At 55.6% G+C, this 12,890-nt stretch overlaps 4 gene segments (V, D, J or C); all 4 read right to left on the bottom strand.

The window, feature by feature from the left end:
• Positions 1-546: 546 nt before the first annotated feature.
• Positions 547-3,415, bottom strand: LOC307094295 (Ig lambda chain C region-like). The segment is given in 3 exons: positions 3,387-3,415; positions 2,087-2,241; positions 547-866 (listed from the first exon to the last, which is right to left on the bottom strand).
• A 551-nt stretch (positions 3,416-3,966) lies between these two features.
• LOC307094294 (Ig lambda chain C region-like) lies at positions 3,967-6,898 on the bottom strand. The segment is given in 3 exons: positions 6,870-6,898; positions 5,574-5,677; positions 3,967-4,286 (listed from the first exon to the last, which is right to left on the bottom strand).
• Positions 6,899-7,449: 551 nt separating this feature from the next.
• Positions 7,450-10,399, bottom strand: LOC307094293 (Ig lambda chain C region-like). The segment is given in 3 exons: positions 10,371-10,399; positions 9,090-9,160; positions 7,450-7,769 (listed from the first exon to the last, which is right to left on the bottom strand).
• Positions 10,400-10,937: 538 nt separating this feature from the next.
• Positions 10,938-12,736, bottom strand: LOC307094292 (Ig lambda chain C region-like). The segment is given in 2 exons: positions 12,562-12,736; positions 10,938-11,257 (listed from the first exon to the last, which is right to left on the bottom strand).
• Between the last annotated feature and the right edge of the window lie 154 nt (positions 12,737-12,890).

Below are 12,890 nucleotides of genomic sequence, written 5' to 3'. Positions count from 1 at the left end.
GGGGCAGGGGGAAGGGGGCCTAAAGAAGAAGGAATGGTCTAGACTGGGAGGATGAAGAATGTCCAGAAGGGGTAGGGAGCCACGGAAGGCATGTGAATGAGGATTTGGGGGGAAGGGAGCTCAGGCACTATCCTGGTTTCCATGGGGACCAAGGAGAGTGGGCCTCAGGGGTGGACATGGTCCACAGGAGAAAAGAATTTTAGGGAAGGTATGAGAAGTGCCCTCTCCTGGGTTCTGCAGCCCCTATAGCTTGTTCTACAATATTCTCTGGGCAATTCTGGGTGAGAGGGAAACCTCTTCAGGGAAACATAAAGACTATTTAACTGCATGCATCCTTTCCCACGGGGTCAAAAGGATCGTCTTCACCTTTGAGGATAGTTGAATTCAAGACCAAAGTCCAGAAACAAAAATGACCAAGAGAGCATGACATCTGATTGACAATGAGAATATTTTATTGAGAGCTGATGAGGTGCAGGAAATAGAGAGAATGGGTGTTGGGGCAGAGAGAGCCTCCTGGGGATCCCGGAGGGTGAGAGGACTCAGGTCCTAGGAACACTCTGAGGGGGCCACTGTCTTCTCCACGGTGTTCCCGTCGTGCGTGACCTGGCAGCTGTAGGCGCTGGCAGATTTCCAGTCTTGGCTGGACACGCTCAGGTAGCTGCTGGCCGCGTACTTGTTGTTGCTCTGCTTGGAGGGCTTGGTGGTCTCCACGCCCTGGGTGACGGGGGTGCCATTTGCCTTCCAGGCCACCGTCACGCTGCCCGGGTAGAAGTCACTCATGAGACACACCAGGGTGGCCTTGTTCTTGCTGAGCTCCTCAGCGGAGGGCGGGAACAGAGACACCGAGGGTGCCGACTTGGGCTGACCTGTGGGTGCGGGAGGGGCAGGAGGGGAGAGGCTCAGGGTCCCTCCTGAAAGCTCCTGACCTTGGTCTTCCTGTGGGGACAGTGTCCTGAGGACCATCAGGACCCCGAGGGCAGGGGCCTCTCTGGATGTGAGCGTCCATGCCACGCAGGGCAGATTGGGGTGTTCCTAACTCAACTCCCCATTTTCCTGAGAAACCCTGAGCCTGTACACCTGCCATCACCGTCCTTGGGGGCCCCATTCTGCCACCCACACTTCTGACTGTCACCCTCTGGCTCTGCCTTCTCCTGGTTGCTGACGGCCTGTCTGTGTCTGTCAGTCTGTTTGTCCCACAGAAGATCCTCTGAGCCCTCTGACCTCCTGCTGGATCCAAGTGTGGACACCTCTGACCTGATCCTTTCTGCTGGGGCTATGTCTCCCGTAACTTCTCTAATGGTGCACACTTTTAGTTGATGAATCAGAAGTCTGTCTGTCCTTGGGTCTCTCTCATCTATAGGCAATGGCTTCCCCGCAAATTGCTCAGATCACTAGAGCTTTCATGACATAGATTCTGCATTTCCCTGAGCAAGTCTGTTTGTCCCACAGAGACCCAAAGGCCACCTTGACCTCATACCTGTCATTCCATGACCCTTCCTCCAGCACCTCTTCCTCCCCCCCGCCCCCCCCCCCGTGTCCTTCCTCCTGCAGGCTTCCCTGGTTCGAGGCTGGTCAGGACCCCAGCACCCCAGCACCATTCCTGGCCCTTGTTCATGAGCCCACAGTCCCAGAGTCCTGCCCTGAACCTCTGACCTGGGCGTTTCTAGTCTTGGTCACCCTACAATGTTCACGTGGTTAACCCCTCAGGCTTGCTTATCCTCCCGTTCCCTTAGGATGTGGGCAACCACTGACCCCCAGAAAGAAATCTGGTACAATAGGAGCCCCTCAGAGGAAGACAGAACAGAGCCCATCTAGAATCCAGCACGGTCCTGGCAAACATAGAAGAAAGCACAGGGCATCCTGTCCATTTCTCAGTCTCTGGGGTCAGAGGTGAACGGCTGATGGTGACCTTGGAGCTAAAGAGGACAGTAAGAACAGAGATGGGAAGAGCTCAGGGTCCCAGGCTGGGATCCTGGTTGAAAGCTCGGCCACAGGCTGAGACAAGACCCCCCAAAAAGAGCAAAACTAGCAGAAAATTGCCGCGACTGCTCAGGGAACTAGGAAGGAGGGGGAAGGAGAGACTCACCTAGGACGGTCAGCTGGGTCCCTCCGCCGAACACCCAACACAGTGACACAGGCTCGTACAAAAACCTCTCTCTGGGAGGCCCTGCCCACCCCTGAGCCCCCACCTGCAGCTGTGATGGAGGAAGCCTGGGCCACTGTCCCAGGCTGGTATCTGGCCTGCAAGGGGCACACACACTGTCCCCCCCCCCCCCGCCCCCCGCCCTCTCCACCAAGCAGCAGGCAACAGGATAGATGACAGTGCATTGCACGGCGGTAGCATTGCTGGAAGCAATTCTCCCTAGGAACTTGGTATCTCATAGGCTGTTTCCACTGTGATCTCCTAGGATTCGGGATGAGTTTGGAGGGCGTTTATTTCACTGTGAGGGAGGTTCCATGGGAACGGGTGGCCCATCTCTCTTCCGTCCAAACACCCCTAATCCCAGGGTGAGAGCATGAGGGGAGGGCAGCATGTATTCCCTCTCCCCCTCCATCCTCTTCCATGGAAGGGCAGGCTGGGCTGTGTAAGATTCTATCCCAACCTATGTCCCCAACCATCTGATCATGACCTCTGGCTGATGGTTCCTAGGGACAGCCTAGATTGGGAAAGACCTGGGGATGTCAGTGTTGGACTGTAGTCTTTGCCACCTGTCCTTTAGGGTGAGCTTGCGGTGTCCCCTGACATCCTTTTCAGGGGTGGAGTGGTGGGGGGTGCTGTGTCATGGGGGAGGCCTAAACATGCTGTAACCCACAGGCCACGTGCCCCCTGCTCTGAGCTGATCTCACCTGCCCTTACTTGGCTCCCGAATTCCAGTGGATACGCTCTCCCTGGGAAGTCACTGGATGCCCATTCTGTGCCCAGGATGGTGCCCTTTCTAGTCCTTCAAGGTCAACTCCTGTGTCCTCTCCACCTGAGATGCTGACATCACCTGCTCCATCCTTAAACCACCCCCAAAATCTCAGGTTGATCTGACTTCAGGGTTTGAGACCTTCATGATGGAGGTCCCAGGCTCAAGCTAAGGCCACCTGGAGCCTGACACTGACCCAAGACAGTGCGGACATAAACTGAGCTTCCCTGTGCCTCATCCTCAGCCCAGGTTCCCAGCACTAGGAACCATGAGTCCCAGGCTCCCGGAGTGGGTAAGGGGTGTGAACGTGATGGCGGAATGTTAGGCTCCATGATATGAAATGCTTCTCTGCTGCAGGACTAGTCAGTGTCTTCCTTAGCTAACGTGCATTGGCAGAGTTAGACAAAGGCACCATGGGAGGCACTGATCAACGCTTTCCATGACTCCATGCTGATGGGCCAACCATGAGCCCCGCACCTGGTAATGGCTCTCCCATTGGGCTCCATGATGGAACAGGGAAGTTCAGTGTCTGTTCCCAATGACCACAGCCTTCCTCCATGATTTCCTTCCCAATATCTACATCTGTAGCCCCCCTTACAATCCTGGGACCCTCTTCAGTTTTCCTCGATTGCCCCTCAGGGTAATCACATCTTTGTCACTCAGCCCTTGTCCCTTTCTAGGTTACAAGGACTGCGTCCCAGGGGTGGTCCTTCAGGAGAAGTTCCTGCCCTGGGAACCCCCTCCCACTGGCACTCAGAGTTGATTCGGGTCCCTGGTGGGAGAGTCGAGTGGACCTCAGGTAGATCCATGTCATGTCATTCGGGTCCTGCCGGTTATTACTGACCCTTCAACCTAGAGACCCATGCAGACTACAGAACACACATGAGATATGTCAGATGATAAATGACCAGGAGTTTATTTGGGAGAAGTAGAAACGGGGAGGGATGGAGACCTGCCCAGTCTGAGCGGACCAGGGCAGGAGCCTTAGGGGTTCAGTGGAGAGTGGGGGAAGGGAGAGTCTGCTGGAGAAGTGTCCCCAGAAATGGAGACTCAGGTCCTAGGAACACTCTGAGGGGGCCACTGTCTTCTCCACGGTGTTCCCGTCGTGCGTGACCTGGCAGCTGTAGGCGCTGGCGGATTTCCAGTCTTGGCTGGACACGCTCAGGTAGCTGCTGGCCGCGTACTTGTTGTTGCTCTGCTTGGAGGGCTTGGTGGTCTCCACGCCCTGGGTGACGGGGGTGCCATTTGCCTTCCAGGCCACCGTCACGCTGCCCGGGTAGAAGTCACTCATGAGACACACCAGGGTGGCCTTGTTCTTGCTGAGCTCCTCAGCGGAGGGCGGGAACAGAGACACCGAGGGTGCCGACTTGGGCTGACCTGTGGGTGCGGGAGGGGCAGGAGGGGAGAGGCTCAGGGTCCATCCTGAAAGCTCCTGACCTCGGTCTTCCTGTGGGGACAGTGTCCTGAGGACCATCAGGACCCCGAGGGCAGGGGCCTCTTTGGGTTGAGCGTCCATGCCATGCAGGGCAGTTTGGGGTGTTCCTAGCTCAACTCCCCATTTTCCTGAGAAATCCTGAGCCTGGACACCTGCTATCACTTTCCTTATCGACCCCGTTCTGCCACCCACACATCTGACTGTCACTGTCTTGGCTCTGCCTTCTCCTGGTTTCTGACTGGGCCTTTCTGTGTCTGTCAGTCTGTTTGTTCCACAGAAGATGCTCTGAGCCCTCTGACCTCCTGCTGTGTCTGTCAGTGCACATCTCTGACCTGATCCTTTATGCGGGGGCTTTGGAGCATCGGACCAAGGGGTCAGTTTTTCACCCCAAATCCATCTCTCCTCTAACTTCTCTAACAGTGCACACTTTTTTGCTGAAGAATCAGAAGTCTGTCTGTCCTTGGGTCTCTCTCATCTACAGTCAATGGCTTCCCCCAAATTGCACAGATCACTAGAGCTCTCATGCCATCGATTCTGCATTTCCCTGAGCAAGTCTGTTTGTCCCACAGAGACCCAAAGGCCACCTTGTCCTCATACCTGTCATTCCATAACCCTTCCTTCTGCACCTTCTCCTCCTCCCCTATGTCCTTCATCCTGCAGGCTTCCTTGGTGTGAGGCTGGTCAGGACTCTGCATGGCAGCTCTATGCAGGCCCAGGAACCCTGCACCCCAGCACCATTCCTGGACTTTGTTCATGAGCCCACAGTCCCAGAGTCCTGCCCTGAACTTCTGACCTGGGCGTTTCTAGTCTTGGTCACCCTACAATGTTCACGTGGTTAACCCCTCAGGCTTGCTTATCCTCCCGTCCCCTTAGGATGTGGGCAACCATTGACCCCCAGAAAGAAATCTGGTACAATAGGAGCCCCTCAGAGGAAGACAGAACAGAGCCCGTCTAGAATCCAGCACGGTCCTGGCAAACAGATAGAAGAAAGCACAGGGCATCCTGTCCATTCCTCAGTCTCTGGGGTCAGAGGTGAACAGCTGATGGTGACCTTGGAGCTAAAGAAGACAGTAAGAATGGAGATGGGAAGAGCTCAGGTCCCAAGGGCTGGGAACCTAGTTGAAAGCTTGGCCACGGGCTGAGACAAGACCCCCCAAAAAGATAAAAACTAGCAGAAAATTGCCCCGACTGCTCAGGGAACAAGGAAGGAGTAGGAAGGAGACACTCACCTAGGACGGTCAGCTGGGTCCCTCCGCCGAACACCCAACACAGTGACACAGGCTCGTACAAAAACCTCTCTCTGGGAGGCCCTGCCCCTCCCCTGAGCCCCCACCTGCAGCTGTGATGGAGGAAGCCCGGGCCACTGCCCCAGGGTAGTGTCTGGTCTGCCAGGGGTGCACCACTGTCCCCCTCCCACCCCCCACCAAGCAGCAGGTGACAGGATAGATGACAGTGCATTGCATGGCGGTAGCATTGTTGGAAGCAATTCTCCCTAGGAACTTGGTGTCTCATAGGCTGTTTCCATAGTGGTCTCCTGGGATTCGGGATGAGTTAGGAGGTCGTTTATTTCACTTTTAGGGAGGTTCCATGGGAACGGGTGGCCCATCTCTCTTCCGTCCAAACACCCCTAATCCTAGGGTGAGAGCATGAGGGGAGGGCGGCCTGTATTCCCTCTCTCCCTTTATCCCCTTCCAGGAAGGGCAGGCTGGGCTGTGTAAGATTCTATCCCAACCTATGTCCCCAACCATCTGGTCAAGACCTCTGGCTTATCTTCCCTAGGGACAGCATAGATTGGGATAGACATGGTGATGTTTGGGTGGGACTGTAGTCTTTGCCAACGTGTCCTTTAGGGTGAGCTAGGGGGTGTCCCCTGACATCCTTTCGGTGAGTGTGTGTCGGGGAGTGGTGGTGGTGCTGTGTCACCGGGGAGGCCTGACCTTGCTGTAGCCCACAGGCCACATGCCTCCTGCTCTGAGCTGGTCTCACCTGCACTTACTCACCTCCTGAATTCCATTGGTAATGCCCTCCCTGGGACGTCACTGAATGCCTATTCTGTGCCCAGGATGGTGCCCTTTCTAGTCCTTCAAGGTCAACTCATGTGTCCTCTCCACCTGAGATGCTGACATCACCTGCTTCATCCTTAAATCAACCCCCAATATCTCAGGTTATCTGACTTCAGAGTTTGAGAACTTCATGATGGAGGTCCCAGGCCCAAGCCAGGGCCACCTGGAGCCTGAGCCTGACCCAAGACGATGCGGACATAAACTGAGCTTCCCTGTGCCTCATCCTCAGCCCAGGTTCCCAGCACCAGTGACCATGAGTCCCAGGCTCCCTGAGTGGGTAAAGGGTGTGAACGTGATGGGGGAATGTTAGGCTCCATGATATGAAATGCTTCTCTGCTGCAGGACCAGTCAGTGTCTTCCTTAGCTAACGTGCATTGGCAGAGTTAGACAAAGGCACCATGGGAGGCACTGATCAATGCTTTCCATGACTCCATGCTGATGGGCCAACCATGAGCCCCTCACCTGGTAATGGCTCTCCCATTGGGCTCCATGATGGACAGGGAAGTTCAGTGTCTGTTCCCAATGACCACAGCCTCCCTCCATGATTTCCTTCCCAATATCTACATCTGTAGCCCACCCTGCCCTCTGGGGACCCTCTTCAGTTTTCCTCCATTGCCTCTCAGGGTAATCACATCTTTGTCACTCAGCCCTTGTCCCTTTCCAGGTGACAAGGACTGCGTCCCAGGGGCCAGCCCCCCAGGAGAAGTTCCTGCCCTGGGAACCCCCTCCCACTGGCACTCAGAGCTGATTCAGGTCCCTGGTGGGTGAGTCGAGTGGACCTCAAGTAGATCCATGTGATGTTATTCCCATCCTGCCCATTATTACCGACCCTTCAACCTAGAGACCCATGCAGACTACAGAACACACATGAGACATGTCAGATGATAAATGACCAGGAGTTTATTTAGGAGAAGTGGAAAGGGGGAGGGATGGAGACCTACCCAGTCTGAGCAGACCAGGCCAGGAGCCTCAGGGGTTCAGTGGAGAGTGGGGGAAGGGAGAGTCTGATGGAGAAGTGTCCCCAGAAGTGGGGACTCAGGTCCTAGGAACACTCTGAGGGGGCCACTGTCTTCTCCACGGTGTTCCCGTCGTGCGTGACCTGGCAGCTGTAGGCGCTGGCGGATTTCCAGTCTTGGCTGGACACGCTCAGGTAGCTGCTGGCCGCGTACTTGTTGTTGCTCTGCTTGGAGGGCTTGGTGGTCTCCACGCCCTGGGTGACGGGGGTGCCATTTGCCTTCCAGGCCACCGTCACGCTGCCCGGGTAGAAGTCACTCATGAGACACACCAGGGTGGCCTTGTTCTTGCTGAGCTCCTCAGCGGAGGGCGGGAACAGAGACACGGAGGGTGCCGACTTGGGCTGACCTGTGGGTGCGGGAGGGGCAGGAGGAGAGAGGCTCAGGGTCCATCCTGAAAGCTCCTGACCTCGGTCTTCCTGTGGGGACAGTGTCCTGAGGACCATCAGGACCCTGAGGGCAGGGGCCTTTCTGGGTGTGAGCGTCCATGCCCTGCAGGGCAGTTTGGGGTGTTCCTAGCTCAACTCCCCATTTTCCTGAGAAACCCTGAGCCTGGACACCTGTCATCACCTGTTCTTGTGGGTCCCGTTCTGCCACCCACACATCTGACTGTCACCCTCTGGTCTGCCTTCTCCTGGTATCTGACTGGGCCTGTCTGTGTCTGTCAGTCTGTTTGTCCCACAAAAGATGCTCTGAGCCATCTGACCTCCTGCTGGGTCCAAGTGTGGACACCTCTGACCTGATCCTTTGTCCTGGTGGCTTTGGAGCATTGACTCAAGGGGTCAGTTTTCCACCCCAAATCCATCTCTCCCGTAACTTCTCTAACGGTGCACACTTTTTGCTGAAGAATCAGAAGTCTGTCTGTCTGCTCTTGGGTCTCTCTCATCTACAGGCAATGGCATCCCCACAAATTCTCTTATCACTAGAGATTTCATCACATAGATTCTGCATTTCCTTGAGCAAGTCTAAAGGGACCCAAAAGTCACCTTGACCCCAATTCTTGTCATTCCATGACCCTTCCTTCTGCACCTTCTCTTCCCCCCTGTGTCCTTCTCCTGCACCTCCTCCTCCCCCTGTGTCCTTCCTCCTGCAGGGTTCCCTGGGGCGAGGCTGGTCAGGACTCTGCATGGCAGCTCTATGCAGGTCCTGAGGAGCCCTGCACCCCAGCACCATTCCTGGCCCTTGTTCATGAGCCCACAGTCTGGAGACATTCCCTCAATCCCTGACCTGCTCATCTCTAGCCTTGGCCCTGAGCGATCTGGCTCATTCTAAAATTTTCACCCGGTTACCCCTCAGTACTTCTTTTCCTCTCTTCCCCTTAAAACAGGGGCCACCAGTGACTTGCAGTTATAAATCTTGTCGTACCGAAGCCCATCAGGGTAATACAGAACAGAACCCAACTGGAACCCAGCATGACCCTCACAGACAGATAGAAGAATCCACAGGACATCCTGTGCATTCTTCTGTCTATGGGGTCAGAGGTGAAGGGCTAGGGTGACCAAGTAGGACAGTAAGAACAGGGATGGGAAGAGCTCAGGTCCCCAAGGGTAGGGATCGTGGGGGAAAGCTTGGCCACAGGCTGAGGCAAGACCAGAAAAAGAGCAAAAAGAGCAGAAAGCAGCCCAAACTTTGAAGGGGAGCAGGGAAGGAGGGGGAAGGAGACACTCACCTAGGACGGTCAGCTGGGTCCCTCCGCCGAACACATAACACTGTGACACAGGCTCATACAAAAACCTCTTTCTGGGAGGTTCTGCCCCACCCCTGAGCCCCCCCTTTTGCCCCCCACAGCTGTGCTGGAGGAAGCCTGGGCCACTGCCCCAGGGTGGTGTCTGGTCTGCAAGGGGCACACACTGTCCCCCCTTTCAGACCAGCAGGTGACAGGATAGAGGACACGGTGCATTGCATGGCAATAGCATTCTTGGAAGCAATTCTCCCAAAGGCATTAGGTGTTTGATTCCACTCTGCTCCCCTGGGATGTGGGATGAGTATGGCGGCCATGTTTGTCACCGTGAGGAGGTTCCATGGGAACGTGTGGCGCATCTCTCTTATGTCCAAACACCCCTAACCCCTGGGTGAGAGCATGAGAGGAGGGCAGTGCGTAGTCCCTCTCCCTCCCTCCCCTTCCAGGGAAAGGCAGGTTGGCTTGTGTAGAAAGTCTACTGGCAACTTCCTATGTCCCCAGCCATCTGATCAAGACTTCTGGCTTATCTTCCCTAGGGACAGCCTAAATTGGGATAGACCTGGTGATATTCCGGTGGGACTGTAGTCTTTGCCAACCTGTCCTTTAGGATGACTTTGGGGGTGTCCCCTGGCATCCTTTCGGTTGGGGGGAGTGGTGTGGGGTGCTGTGTCACCAGGGAGGCCTGACCTTGCTGTAACCCACAGGCCACACCCTTTGCTCTGAGCTGGTCTCACCTGCCCTTACTCGGCTCCTGAATTCCAGTGGATATGCTCTTCCTGGGACGTTACTGATGCCCATTCTGTGCCCAGGATGGTGCCCTTTCTCATCCTTCAAGGTCAACTCCCGGGTCTACTCCACCTGAGGCCTGACATCACCTGCTCCATCCTTCAACCAACCCTTAAACTCTCAGGTTGATCTGACTTCAGGGTGTGAGATCTTCATGACGGAGGACCCAGGCCTAAGCTAGGGTCACCTTGAGCCTGAGCCTGACCCAAGATGATGCGGACATAAACTGAGCTTCCCTGTGCTTCATCCTCAGCCCATGTTCCCAGCACCAGTGACCATGAGTCCCAGGCTCCCTGAGTGGGTAGGAGGAATGAACATGATGGTGGAATGTTAGGCTCCATGATATTACACTGCTTCTCTGCTCCAGGACCAGTCAGTGTCTTTCCTTAGCTAACGCGCATTGTCAAAGTGTGACAAATGGACCATGGCAGGCACTGTGCAAAGCTTTTCATGATTTTATGGTGCGGTGTATGAGCCCCTCACCTGGTAATGGCTCTCTCAATGGGCTCCATGATGAACAGGGAAGTTCATTGTCTGTTCCCAACAACCACAGCCTTGGCTCCATGATTTCCTTCCCAACATTTCCATCGATAGGCCACCCTGCCCTCCTGGGACCCTCTTCATCTTTTCTTGATCGCCCCTCAGGGTACCCACATCTTTCCCACGCAGCTCCTGTCCCTTCCCAGTGAAAAAGGACTGCCTCTCATGGGCCGGCCCCGCAGGAGAAGTTCCTGCTCTAGGTTCCGTCTCCCACAGGCACTCAGAGCTTATTCAGGTCCCTAGTTGCTTGGCTGAGTTAAGGATGGGTAGATGGAATCTCATGTCATGACTTCCCTTAATTGAACCCAAAGACCCAACCCACACACAGAACACACATGAGACATGTCAGATGATAAATGACCAGGAGTTTATTTAGGAGAAGTGGAAACGGGGAGGGATGGAGACCTGCCCAGTCTGAGCGGACCAGGGCAGGAGCTTCAGGGGTTCAGTGGAAAGTGGGGGAAGGGAGTGTCTGACTGAGAAGTGTCCCCAGAAGTGGGGACTCAGGTCCTAGGAACACTCTGAGGGGGCCACTGTCTTCTCCACGGTGTTCCCGTCGTGCGTGACCTGGCAGCTGTAGGCGCTGGCAGATTTCCAGTCTTGGCTGGACACGCTCAGGTAGCTGCTGGCCGCGTACTTGTTGTTGCTCTGCTTGGAGGGCTTGGTGGTCTCCACGCCCTGGGTGACGGGGGTGCCATTTGCCTTCCAGGCCACCGTCACGCTGCCCGGGTAGAAGTCACTCATGAGACACACCAGGGTGGCCTTGTTCTTGCTGAGCTCCTCAGCGGAGGGTGGGAACAGAGACACCGAGGGTGCCGACTTGGGCTGACCTGTGGGTGTGGGAGGATTAGGAGGGGAGAGGCTCAGGGTCCATCCTGAAAGCTCCTGACCTCGGTCTTCCTGTGGGGACAGTGTCCTGAGGACCATCAGGACCCCGAGGGCAGGGGCCTCTCTGGGTGTGAGAGTCCATGCCATGCAGGGCAGTTTGGGGTGTTCCTAGCTCACTCCCCATTTTCCTGAGAATACCTGAGCCTGGACACTTGCCATCCCCCGTCCTTTTAGCCCTGTTTTGCCACCCACACATCTGACTGTCACCCTCTGGCTCTGCCTTCTCCTGATATCTGACGGCCTGTCTGTGTCTGTCAGTCTGTTTGTCCCACAGAAGATGCTCTGAGCCCTCTGACCTCCTGCTGGGTCCATCTGTGCACATCTCTGACCTGATCCTTTGTCCTGGAGTCTTAGGGTCTTTGCCCTCAGGTTTCTGTGCCCCCCCACCCTCCAATCTATCTGTCCTGTACTTTCTCTTAAGTGAGTATGAGTTTTGCTGATGAACAAAATTTCTGTCTGTCCCTGGGTCTCTCATTCTACAGTCAATGGAATCCCTGCTAATCGGTCATATCATTGGAGCTTTTAAGCCAATAATTGTACGTTACCTTCCGAGAGGATGTTCGTCCTGCAGAAACCAAAGGCCACCTTGTCCTCATACCTGTGTTTCCATGACCCTTCCTCCTGCACCTCCTCCTCCCCCCTGTGTCCTTCCTCCTGCAGGGTTCCTTGGGGCGAGGCTGGTCAGGACTCTGCATGGCAGCTCTATGCAGGCCCCGGGGAGCCCTGCACCCCAGCACCATTCCTGGCCCTTGTTCATCAGCCCACAGTCCCAGAGACCTGCCCTGAACCTCTGACCTGTGCGTCTCTAGCCTTGACCCAGAGGGTACTGGATCACCCTAAAATATGCACGAGTTGACTCCCTCAGAGCTCCTTATCCTTTCTTCCCCTTAAGACAGCATGACTATGGACCCCCAAAAATAATCTCGTGCCATAGGAACCCAGTAGGGGAAGACAGAACAGGCCCGTCTAGAATCCAGCATGACCCTGGCAGACAGATAGAAGCGTCTGCAGGGCATCCTGTCCATTCCTCTGTCTCTGGGGACAGAGAGAAAGGGCTACTAGAGGCCAGTGGATGCAAATAGGACAGTAAGAAGGCTGAAAGGAAGAGCTCACTGTCCCAGAAGCCCAGGATCCTGGGTGAAAACGTGGCCACAAGCTGAGAGAACCCCCAGAAAAATAGCAAAACCAGCAGAAAATGGCCCAAACTGCTGGGGGAGGAGGGGAGAAGAGCGAATGAGAGACTCACCTAGGACGGTCAGCTGGGTCCCTCCGCCGAACACAGCACACTGTGACACAGGCTCGTACAAAAACCTCTCTCTGGGAGGCCCTGCCCCACCCCTGGGCCCCCACCTGCAGCTGTGATGGAGGAAGCCTGGGCCACTGCCCCAGGCTGCTGTCAGGGTTGCAAGGGGCACACACATTGCCCCCCCCCCCCCCCATGACACGGCAGATGACAGGATAGAAGACACAGCGTGTTGTACAGAAGCGGGATTGTTGGAAGCAAGTCTCCGAAAGGGATAGGGTGTCTGATGGGCTCTTTACCGCTATGGTCTCCAGGATGTGGGATGACCTTGG

This window comes from Cnephaeus nilssonii, assembly GCF_951640355.1.
Source record: "Cnephaeus nilssonii genome assembly, chromosome: 22".
NCBI lineage: Eukaryota > Metazoa > Chordata > Mammalia > Chiroptera > Vespertilionidae > Cnephaeus > Cnephaeus nilssonii.
This window is presented reverse-complemented; position numbering and strand designations above follow the sequence as displayed.